A 12,694-nucleotide genomic window follows, 5' to 3' on the forward strand; every position below is an offset into this window, starting at 1 on the left:
CCCGAAAAGCAAGGTTCGGAAAAAGGGAAGGAATAGATAATGTAGCATGGGCAAAATGCACCATTATGGAACAGAACATATTTCGTCCCATCCTGAAAACAGTTTATAAAAGCAGGAAAGTTTTTGTTATAGTGAGAAGGGTCTGTTCTCCAGCTACATCCGCTATTTTGATCGTTACGGAACGAAATGGAATTATTGAACTAATTTGGTTTGAGTGCTTTATACGTCTTTTCTAATATTCTTTTGCAGTCTCAAAGCAGTATGCTCAAAATGAAAAACAACAATGAAATAGCTTTACAAAAGCATAAATAAACAAATAAAAAGCATTGCATTTCTATACTTCTACCTTTGCTCATGTATCTCTTATTTGCAAGCCATGTAAAATAGATTTTAGAATAAAAAAAATCCATCCCATTTAGAATTCCTTAACCATCTAGTTCACAAAGAAATATACCACATCAATGTCACGAGCAGTAATGCAAAATAAATATTGTCTTGTGGTTTATCCACCATTTTTGTGTTAAGCGTACCACATGAAATATTCAAAAGAGCACAAACACAACTTCAAATTATGCACGGATCCGTTCGTTTCGGAAGACAGCCAACAATAACATCGGATCAGCGACAAGCGATAACACATCTGTCTAGCATTTGAGCATCAAAATTCGCCCCCCGGTAGCAGTTGAGCCCTACAAATAATGGAATGTTGTAGTTTTCCTTACAAAAAAAACGATGGATACACGGAAGAAGTCGCAACAAAACAGAGGACCGTTTGGCAAAGTTAGATAAACGAAACCCGGAACAGCGTCTTAAGTTTGTGTTGGCATAGAAGGAGGCAAGGACTGTTGAAGTGGTTTGGCCTGTTTTTGACAGTTTAGAACGGGATCCACAGTATCTAGCGCGGTTGCGGTCGTTTTGCGATGTAGATATATTGCGAAATTTGAGTGTCCTCGAAAGTTTGATCTCTATTTTTCGATTCCCGTCCGTTCGGGAGCGTACCGAAATGGATGCGATTTGCTTGAAAGAATATTGCAGAAGCCAACCTCTGACAGCTGAAAGTGTCAAAATGGGTTCGGGGTGATGTTTAAAAAGGGTCAAAGATGTTTTCCGAACGAAGCCTTATGCACGATCTCGATGAGAGGCATTAGTGAGCAAAGGTCAGCCGGCAAACACGCTCACCATACACGCCAATACGCTTAGAATAGTAGAGAGAATCCATTTCTCGTATCGACCGGGTGAAAGTGAAGAATATTGGGAAACTTTGCCGTAAGAACCGTACTCTAAAATGACCTTCCCAGTATTATTGGTATCACGTTTGCGGTGGATACGAGATAGAATTATTTCGCTTGTCACTTCTGATGAAGAAATCATCATCAACTCATGATGATGTTTGTGAACTTTGTGTGGATGGGACCTTTTCCTTTTACCCTTTTCTCACCCGGACGACCGTTTGCCCTGGTTAAGTAGCGCAACTGGTCAGCAGAAGTTGACCGTAGCTCCATTGTTACCGTTTTTATGAGCTCCACCGCCAGGCTGGTACTACTATGGCGTCTTGTCCTTCAGTTGTTGGGTCAAGTTCTTCATAAATAATCGAGCAATATTATACCGCCATCATGGCCATCCCTTGGCAGACCTTTTCTTCGCTTTTTTTTAATCAATTTTCTCTCCCAATATCAAATGAGTTTATCTGGTCGAGATTGGTGGCAATCATATTCCATTTTTTCCAGCTCATACGCTGTTGCAGGCTTGATGGCAAACATGATCGTGTATATCCGAACCTCCTCCAATTATGACACAACTGAGCGATGTGTAACAAAGAGTTGAACCGGATGTAGCTCGCCCAACCGATAACGATCGGTTCGAAAATGTATGTAAAATTAGATTAAAACTTTTTTCGTCCCTTTGGGACGAGTAACAAAACCGGCAAAAAAGATCACACTTTCTCTCTATACAATGTAGCTTTCTTTCTCCAGATGCACGTTGGTTCCGGTGCTTCATTTATGGACTTTTGTTTGATTTTAAAGTAGTACAAATTTTGCTTTTTACGGTGTTTCACTAAGAGTTTTCGGTGGACATGAAACTGTACGGGAAAAAAGGACCTTTCGCCAAATAAAAAAGGGATATGTTTCAACAGGCCACAATTTGATTGTGTGGTAGCTTAATTGGATTGTGCCGGAACCATCCGTTCGGGAACGTACGTGCAGCACGTCGGATATTTATATTTTTGGGAACCAACCATTCTGCTGCTTCTTATTTTTTATGGGATGAATTACGATCGTAGACTAAACCTACATTTTTAGGTCGTGTCTTTCTCTTGCGAGAATGTTCCGTTTTCCGACCCATCAGCAGACTGATTTCTGTGAAATTTTAGCAAATTCGAAAAGAGTTGAAAAAAGTTTACGCTTATCTTTTCCATGAGCACCTGGTTAGTTATAATATTGAATAGGCGAATAAAGATAACAACAGTTTGTAGATGGTCTTGTTGCTAAAAAATAATGGTTGTCAGTATTGCCTTTAGTAACAGAAATGCCACAAGGATTATAGGCGATTTTTCCTGTTTTGAACTTTGGTCCAAGTTCAAACAATATGTCACACAGTTTCGCAGTGATTGATTTTTCCGACCCGTTTTGTTGCAACAATGTTATGCACTATTCTTCGCTCTGGGCATCGGTCCAACAACGTCAATCGTATCACCCGCCGTACCCGAATAACCATTAGTGCTAATTAGCGTATCTCTGCATCCATCCCAACAAACATACAGGAACGGGTCGTGGCGGCCTTTACTCTGTACTGTGCACACTACGAGCAAATCCGTTTCGACCCTTTGGTCAGCAAAACCATCGATTTTGACGGATGATCCGGTCTGTTTGAATAAACCCGTCCGGAGTTACGTTAATCGATTACAAGCGTGCAAATGAACGAACGACAAGAAGCTGTTGTGTAATCTCTAGAATGCAACAATGTGCTTCTAACGAGCTTTGATGAAAATTAATGACAGTGCTGCTACATGTTGAAGATGTTGTTACTGAGGCGTTTGCACAATTTACACATTACCGAACATAATTTTACCTCATTGAAAATACCGTAACTGCACAAAGAGAGTGCAAAAGTTTCATCATACATTTATGACATTACATGATTCCTAGAACTGGGAATTCAAAGGTAGTTTCGAAAGACGCGTATGTTAATTCAAACATCCATTGCGTCGAAGCCTATTAAGCTATTTTGTAGCTCATTGTTTGTGCAGAAAAAAAAAAAAATATGAAATTGAAGTGCTGATGGGTGGAAAATTAATGCATTGAATAATGCTTCATTAAAAACTGACAACAATGTAATGTGCATACAGATTGCAATCCGATTTGCTGTTTTCGATGACGGTAAATTTGTTTTGTTGTGATGCCTATGAAATGATGATGGTTTGATAACAATTATGAACTCTGTTCAATTAGCGCTTGTCATATCAGTTGATATCAGTTAGATGAAAAATGAACTATGATGAAGATGAACGTATAAATGATAACAAAATGCAACAAGCTTGAATTAGGGTAAGTGTACCAATAGTGATGGTAGAGGAATTAAATAACATCCCTACGAAAAACTAGACGCAATAAAGATATTTCTAATAATACGAAATATTCTCTGGTCTGGTACGAAACGTTTAAAACCCCTCATTATGTGTTAAAATGGCTTAAATATTCAACTTTTTTTTAAAAAGGCTGCAACATTATGCAGAATTTCTTAAGTAAAGCATCCTTTTTTAAGGCTATAACTGTCAGGAAAATCAATAAAATCGTGTGGAGTCTTCACTAATATTTTAAAATTAGTAGATTTTTGCCAATATAAGGTCTTTGAATATAGTTTCATCAATTTTTGTTGATTTTGACCATAGTGGCACTGTTGGAACCAAAACTAGGCATGTTTCTATAGTGACCGTAAAAGAATTTGCATAGAAAACCACTCAAACACAATGAGGGGTCAATAGCAGGCAACTAGGATTGTACGTTATAAACAAATCAGTGGACGGGTCAAGGTATATGGGAAGAAACAATCTACTGTTTTTTTATCATTTAAGGGACAAATTGACCTCAAAATACGACAAAAATGTCACACAGATCATACGGATCTAGATCATTACCTCAGTGTTATTGGAAAAGCGTTATAAAAAAATAACACCACTATTGCTACACGATACCACCACAATAGGAACCATACCACCATTATAGGCACAATAAAACATGAAGAAATAGAAGAATAGACACAATAGAATACAACAGAACAAAATAAAATGATTTCTTTTCATTAAATTCACTATGTTTAATGATGCCCCTGTAACAAAATTCAGTCCGATAAGCTTTAAGAATATAATATAGAACCAACCATCCATTGAAAAACTGCTAATACACAACACATCGTGATAAATTTCTTCCAGGCTTATTGGGCTTTCAAGTTATTATAAATATTTTGATGCAACAGACGAAAATATGTGGTTTCGTCCATACTATTTCTAGAGATTTATTGTTTTTATATTGAAATCAAATGAATTACCGTACGGTGCATGATATCGGTGGTATAGCATCGAAAATGACCATTACTTACACGGCTAGGTGAAGCGTGCAGCAATGCTCAAATGAATTTCGTGCTGTATTGTGTTCACCATATTTCATAATTTTCCTCCGCGCCAATACAGAATAGCCGGCAGGTGAAATGTATGCATGCTTGTGAGTAAGATTAATGAACTCCATCACACAAATATTTCATACATCCTTTAGTGGCGTGAGGCGGAAGGCTCAGTTCAAACGCGAATGCATTCGATGGGGATGGCGCGACGTTGGAACGCTTAGAGTATTACGCCTATGCATTCCTCAGGATGGAATGCGTACTATGGTATAGTGGCACATTGAACAGGTAACCACAATGAGTGCGCTGAGCACGGCATGGTATACTGGCGTTGAAAATACTGTAGGAAGGTGCAAAAAACACAAAAATCCAACACGCTAATGAAGTTTGCAACCGCACACCTATCTACACAATGCTGCATAACAGTTTGGGCATTGTTTTCGATTCATTATTGTGTCGTAGGTATATTTGCAATTTTTTTAATGCTTTATATTGCGCTAAATTGAACGGTAATGTGAATGTGAAAGTGTGATGACCTGAATACGTTCTAAATATAATTGAGTTGAATTGAATTTTCTATCTGTACGGTCTTGCAGTTAGTTAAATCAGGTATTGAAACTATGCTTATCAATAACATAATTTAATGTAAATATTTTCGTTATTGTTTCGGTGAAATGAAACAATATTGATTTTGGTGATACTGTTTCCTCCATGGAATGTTATACATGTGAAATATATATGAAAAGTTTTTATTTTAATATCAAAAGCACTTACCTAAAGCATACAACATTCTAACTTAGATTGATCAAACATCTAACAATCGATACGGTGCGAACTTGATCTCACTGAGCGGTTGATTTTTAACGCTTTAATCAGCCGCGGTTTATATATTGCTTATAATGTACACCTTGGTTTTAATATCCACGGTATATTAATACACTAATTCGATAGTATGTTTTAATACATGTAATATTCTAGAACACATTTTATTTGTACCCTGCACCATTCACTGTAGAGCGATTGAATTCTTTCTACACAATTTGTAGAATGTTACTTTAAAACTGGTCGAACATATCTCTGTTGCATTTGTTTTCCTAAATTTCCTTCCTCATGCAGAGAACAACCGTTTGTTTCACGGTTTGTATCTAACACCACACAGTAAATTGCGCGCACCCATTGCTACACGCACCTAGCAGAAGACTACTGTTGGCCAACGGTGTGCGATGTGATGGGGATTTACATCCACTCATCCACACGCCTGACACCTGCCTGGTGGGATGTAATTTCAAACCGACCAAGCACGGCCAACACCGACAGTTGCAGTGTCGTCGCGGATCCTGCGCCCCTCGACACCCTGCTGTCCGGCGGCCAGCAATAATGCGAGTAATATGTACGTGCAACAATTTATCGCCGCCGGTGGTCGACCGTCTAATTGCACTCGTAAAATCTTCTTATCCAAGGTGTGAGTGGTCCGAAATTTTCATCACCGTCCGGTGGGAGGCACGCACATGTCAAGCGTCCTTCGGGTTAGTATGGGTGTTGCTCCAACGTATCCGAAAATCCGGGAACAAACCACCCGGCAGCTTATCTCGTCCACACATTCATCCACACAGCCAGGCGGAAGAGAAGACAATAAGTGGGGAATGGTGCGGACTGCAAAATGGAGGATCATGGCGATTTATGGACAATCGGTTAGCGCAATTAGGCGTAAAACCTATTTCGATTTTACCTCGCAGCCTGCACACGCCTGTTTGTTGTCCTTGAACGGGTGGCAGTTTGTGTGACGGAGGGGTACGAATATGAATAAAGTTCGCTAACGACAAGTTGGTTCCACCCGTTGCCCGTGGTTTAAATATCTTCTCTCCAGGGGTAGTGGATTGTACGTAATTGCTCCTCCACCGCAGGATCAATATCTACGGTGGGTACGATCCCTTGGCCTCCCGCAGCACCGCGCATGAACGTCGCGGGCAGTTAATTGGACAAAGTAAATAAGTTCCGACCGGCAATAACACTAACACCGCGGTGTGATCAGCAATAATCTGAAACTGCACCCGAATCCAATTCTGGCTCGGTAACGATCCACCATTAGTGGATCGGTTTTACCTGTCCAAATATAGAATTTGGAAGAATTGAGGGTTGGCTACGGTGACCACGATGGCCGATTTGTGGACGCTTGTCAAACTTTGACGCACCACTGCCCGTCAAGGTAGGTTGGTATTAGTTGTGTCAATTCACCTATTGCGCATCATTTGCATTTTCCGTACTGAGGTTTAGCTAACATTTTTGAGTAAAATACAACTCTTGATTTTACAATTATATTATCAACTAGACAATATAGTGTTGCTGGTAGGCTTAACTGAGGTTTTGATGATGTGTAATACATTGGCTACTTTCGAATGGTTTTAATGGTGCACCTATAACACATGACAATATTACATAATAGTTAACATTATATTCTAATACAATCGAAACGGTAACGATCGCTAATACAATCTTCCAATAATGGGAAGTTTTTTTTCCCAACCTGGCTACCCCACTCCATGCATACTTCATGGCCCATCTTCGATGACGTGCATAGCAGACTGTTCGCCATTTTCCAATTTGGCCAAAATGTCATTAAGCGGTAGTGGAACTATGTCCGTAACGAGTTACGAGCAGGAGATAGCATGAAGGGCGCACCATTTCGGAAACGTATAAATGTTTATTTGCAGCTGGTCCGTCGCCTCGAAAGTCGACGGTGTCATGCAACTCCTCACCCAGCACATTGTCGTTCGTGGCCATGCACGTTCTGTTCGATTAATGTTCGGGTCATCTGATATCGTTCCGCACCGTGACACAACGGTTACTAGTGCGAAAATGTAAACTATAATCGTCCACTCAATTATTAATTGCTCGTCCGCCGGGATATGGCCGATACCGCGTTTCGAACCATATCGCCTTCAGGTGTGAGCCGTTCTACGGTGTAGGGTACGGTATTTTCTTGCACATTGTTGTCTTGTTCCTGCTCGATGGAAGGGGGAAGTTTAATTTGTTGCGTAACGATCGTGGGATATGGTCATCGCGACAGTTTTTTTTTCCTCTGTTATACAAATTATACACTGATATTTTACAGATTTTTACACGACGGTTTTCGTTTGAATTTGCATGAGTTTTGAGCTTCCCATTAACAGTCACGGAAAGTTCCCGCGACCAAAATTTTTAGTGTTAAACTGTTTGATTTATTGTAAACTACACAACCTTATAATAATTCTTCTTAAAACATCATTGTATTTGCTTTTTCGCACCATATGTTTAAAGACACTGTCTGCTCGTGTATCGTAACTACGCTAAATTCATTCGAACTAAGAAATCATGACTTTCGAGCTTTTCTGGGCCAACCATTATGTTTCACGGATCAAAGGACGGAATCAAACGAATAGCCGGGCTGGGGTATTTTTTACTACTGGCATTTCCGTCCAACAATGTCGATTGTTCAGCCGAGCGCAAGTAAGTGTTGAAAGGTGCTAAACGGTTACTATTTCCCATCACACCTGACTTCATACGCTTTGGGCTGTGGGACACACCGTGGCAGTGCCTGGAAGGACCTCCCGTACATTGATGATCTCTTGCGGGGAGGACAAGAGCACGGTTCCCAAGGGAAGGATAGACACTCTGTCAAACAGATGAACGAACAAAAGCGTTCACTCAAAATATTCAAACCCATCATCGCCATCCGTGTTACTCGGTTAGAGTTCGGGTTGCCGCTTGGGAAGGGCCGTATCATCGCTAGCCACATGGCCCGGGAAAGTTGCCGGATGTGCCCATGTGTGTGTATCTTTCCTTAATCCAACATTTATTTAGGGTTGCCCGCGAGCGGTTGTGTCCGAAGAGCGAGAATGTACAAGGGGGGATAAGGTTTGCTCAAAGCGAAATCAACCCAAATCAACGGTTCTGTCAGTTAGCTAAATCCCTTCGTTTTGGCGATATTTCACCTATGAATGAAAGGGTGTGCATTTTTCTTTCATTTACCGAGAGAAAGGAAGTATCCTAGCCCTCACATGTTATTCGCCGTGTGCTTGTTTCACACTCGAAGCGGAAGGAACTTGCTCAACAAACATTGTACGAAATTGCTTTAAAACATTGATTTACGTAAAGTTTCGTTTGAGAGCCCTGATGGATTAGAAGAACCATAGCCTACGATGCGAATCATGACACGGTTCATCGTTTCGAATTCGACTTCCGATTAAGGTGTCGAAATCGGGGCTTTACTTATCATTCGAAAAAGGGTTGTCCGATGGTCCGCTGAAGACAAAAATCGTACTAGTTTAAAAGGATGGAGGAAATCATAGAGCCGTGAAATTAAAGGAGATTAATATTAAATATTTAAAGTTACACTAAAGTTACTCATCTGTTACAATTATCTGAACTATTTAAAGTTACACTAATTTAATAAATAACATTGGCCGGAAAGATACTGTAAGCCAGTTTTTTGTATGCGTTTTGACGTTTCCAGGCTTATCCGCTAACAGCTCGCCATATAAATGGCAAGCCAAGTTAAGCCTAGGAAGGAAGGATTAGATTGGTTTCTCAATGAAAGTACCCAAGTACCCAAAACCCAAGCTCGACAAATGTCAAAACATAGAATTTTGTTAGCTGATCTGAGTCTGAGACCATGTTTTCCTTATGCGAAAGGATTATTTTAATAATCAGACTTGTATATTATTTCAAATGCATTGAAATTAAAATTAAATTACTAAACTTTAATCAATTTTTCTCAATTTGTAGTTTACAAAAATGATTCCTTGTGTCATTCTTTATGTCAAAATGCTATGTCCTTTACGAATCTGTACAGAATGTTACAGCCCGGTACCTGTATTATTTGGCAGATACAGGCTTAAAGCTTAAGCTTTCTAACTTTTGGGATGATCTACACCATTGTTAAATTTGAAATTTTTGGTATAAAACTTGCTCTAAATCATATAAATAAATCATATGGGGCAGTTATGTTAACCAACTAAATGAGCATTTACAAACTTACACAGGCATTGTCAAAGCACATTTTTTCCAAGGAAGTTGAATGCAACTTTATCCAGTGAAGCTCTGAGATAATGCTGCGTCTCGTAACACATTATCACCAGCTATCAGTCAAGGATTTTGCATAGGATAATCGGACGTACACGAACCCAGCGAAGGTATGAGGTTTTCATCTGTGGGATATTTATGTGGGAATGATTTTTATGTCCATTCTCCTTTCGCTTAAGCTGATTTACCCCTTCATCTGCTGCTCTGCCCTTTGGTTGTGTGTATTATAATATGAACCATTGAATCAAATTTCACAATGTAAAACACGTAACGCTGACGACGAGGGATAGGGTATTGGAAAATGGGCGTCAATTTTACGTTGCCAAGGGTAGAATAGTGTTTCGTGACGTGAAACGATCGCGAGGTGAGCTACCGGCAACCGCAAGGCTTGGCGCCCGTTGTCAGCTGGTAGAACATTAAATCGAGATCGTTCGACTCATCAGAATCGGTTACATTTTTTTACGATTTGCACCAATCATGAGATGAATATTGATCACCCTATTCCACCTTCCTGGGATGCAGCAGTAGGAAAAGAGTTAAAAAAAAAACTGCCTTCCACATGATTTGTTCATGGTAGCCTTATCCGCTGTAAATCGGACGCTGGACGGGTTGCGCGATGTCTTGTTCTATAGTTTATTTATTTCGCTGCTCATCTTTATGCATGGGCATCGTCATCAGCCTGACCTTCCGGAGGGCTGAATCGGAACAGTTACCTTATTCGAGTACACCGAGTATGTCGAGATGGTAGGTAATGGCTGGCAGTCATGAATATTAACACATCTCGTAATAATGCGAGACATAACGGATAGTCTTTGGATGCGGTGCTGCTCGATATCTGGCAGTCGAAAGATGAATAGATTTACCGTGTGGTGCTGCACAGAAGTGGAAAAATGCTGATAGAATCGTTTGCCTATCCACAAGTTTCGATTTTTTTACGAAGTAGCTGCATGATATAACTTTTTGATGTTACATGTATATTAATTCACGTTGTATCGAATAACAACCACCTCGTGAAGTAAAGCATGAATATTTTAGTGCAGGCTTGTGGTTTTTACCCAAGGTGAATACTACACCTGTTAATGAAGATATTGTGAATTAAAATAATGTTTGTAAAAATCTAAGATTGTTTTCATTTCAATTAGTAAACGTTACGTACACAGATAAGCTGTGGCAGAAGTTAACTTAAATAACTCATCACCGTTTCATGCATCTCGCCATTAGCAAATCTTGAAGCGATATTCTGCCAGTTAATTTGCTCCACATATGTGTGACAAAACTTTAATTGGATTCCAGCAATACCAATTAATACGAGCAATACCAGTAGATGGTACAATTATTTCTTAGATAAAACTTCAGGACACTTGGAAACGATTTTCACCAAACGTTTGCTAGTTAGTTTGCAATGCAACGACAAAACATCAGCTTAGAGAAAGTGCAGTTAAGTAGTAATTGAGCTGCACGATGCTTAACACAAAAATGCGGTTGAGTTGTTCAAAGTAGTTAAAATAGCAATTAAGTTAATTAGTGAAATTTTCTCCTCCTAGTGTAATGGTTCTTCATCCACAAACTGGATCACGTTAAGTAAGTCAACAGGTTAGAGTGCGACCAATTTTGCAATAGAGATGTTTTGTTTGGCCACAACTATGCCTTGGATGTTGTCATTAGTATCAATACAACATGATTAAGTAATAACTTTAAAGTTATTACTAAACTAAATTATGAAATTGGACCTAGCTGAACTGATGTTTGTGTTTACATTTCCAATATGAACCGTTATTGTTTCATAAACAGTAATTAACCCATCCTCACTGTTTAGGATAACGTTTATTTCTTGCCACACCGATTTTGTTTCTCACCCTTTAAAAAAGGTCGGCACACAGTTGTTTCTAAGTTAACACGAAACTTTCTTTTCATGACAAACCACTCATCACATCACACTTTCCAATACTGCTGCTAAATAGCAATGACGCCTTGTTCCTGTTGTTGTGTTCATCCATTCAAAAAGCTTTGCAAAGGCAGTGGCTGAACACATCCTGTCGGGTTATTGTTTGCCTCTACCGCACCGGCAACGCAGGCAGAACTTTCGCCGAGCCGTACAGAAGCGACCAATGACGTGGGCTTAAGCTTAAGACTTCACCGACCATTCAAACCGTCGGCAATGGTTGAGAGCTTTCTCTTTGACAAATGAATTTTGAGCCTCCAGTTTCGTAAACCGGGAAACACAGAAGATGGATTGGGGCTCGAACGATTCAACGCCACAGAAGCGGAACAAAACACGGGGGAACCTATGTATCAGTGGTGCCGGGTTTACCGTGAACCGTCCCTCCTACGGGAAATCCTGTTTTACAAACGTCCCGACAGCTAAGTCAACTGAAAGCCACCGCGCCAGTCTTCTTTGCATAGAAATTGCTGCAAGTTAAAAATTGTAAGAAGCTGCAATCCCCTACAGGTGGCTGTTAGATAACGATGTCTAGGAACAGCCGGAGCAGGCCGGCTGTTCCTAGGTACATACTTTAACCTATTCTTGATCAACCCCAGGGCTGAGGTTTTCATTCACGGATACAAAAAAACCCATCCTTGATGATGATTTCTATCTCGTCATTTGTAAGTCATTTCCACCCACAGACAAACGAGAATAGGGTGCTGGTAAGTGGATGGGATGGAAGAAGTAAGTTAGAGGTGTCATCTATTTATATAGCCCTGGAAGTTATTCATATTATTAGCTACCGAACGCATTTCTGAAGACGGCGTTATTTTACCCGATCAAATAGAATAAATAGTATGATTAGAAGATTTTTAAATTGAAACTACTTGCCACACTGCCTTAAAATGACAGGATTGCACCACACTTTGTTCTTATAAATTGAGCCGTTTGCTTTAAAGATTGCAGAACATGAATAACCCTCTAACTAACTAAAACTAAATTAGAATGAAGATAAGCTGATCAATAGTGTGATGCATTTGTCAAGCAGGTGATTAAAAAATACAAAAAGAGGAAAACAGGACGAAAGAATAT

This window comes from Anopheles marshallii, chromosome 2, assembly GCF_943734725.1.
Source record: "Anopheles marshallii chromosome 2, idAnoMarsDA_429_01, whole genome shotgun sequence".
Lineage (NCBI taxonomy): Eukaryota > Metazoa > Arthropoda > Insecta > Diptera > Culicidae > Anopheles > Anopheles marshallii.